We start from the raw sequence: 424 nt of genomic DNA on the forward strand, positions 1-424 counted from the left end.
AAAAAAAAAAAAGAAAAAAAAATCGGCACAGTCGATAGGCGCGATATAAACTGCAACTTTAAACGCCTCGCATCCAACACACCCCAAAAAGCGAGGATTTATAGCCCCCCCCCAAATGGAGAATTTTTTTTTTTTTAACTGTGCAGATAAAAATCATTATTCGCTCTGCTGCATATTTGGTTAATCCCCTCAGTTTTTCCAAACGTAAAACTCCCCTATGCCAATCAAAACGTAACTGGAGCACGAACAAAAATCCAACTATCCGTCCACATTTATATGTTTAAAGGCTTAGACAATTACCAGGGATTGGTTAAAGCGGTTGAATAAAGAGAGGCAGAAATACAGCCCGGGCTGCAGCCGGGATTAGCCCAAATTTTTCGAGCCATCATCGCGAATTATTTTAAAACTGTGCCGAGCCATTCCC

The 424-nt window shown here is 40.8% G+C and overlaps 1 protein-coding gene across 2 annotated transcripts in view; it reads right to left on the reverse strand.

The window, feature by feature from the left end:
* JARID2 (jumonji and AT-rich interaction domain containing 2) overlaps positions 1 to 424 on the reverse strand; it is a 227433-nt gene that overhangs the window by 225569 nt on the left and 1440 nt on the right. The window lies entirely within an intron of this gene.

Source organism: Calidris pugnax, unplaced genomic scaffold (assembly GCF_001431845.1).
Source record: "Calidris pugnax isolate Ruff unplaced genomic scaffold, ASM143184v1 scaffold8, whole genome shotgun sequence".
Lineage (NCBI taxonomy): Eukaryota > Metazoa > Chordata > Aves > Charadriiformes > Scolopacidae > Calidris > Calidris pugnax.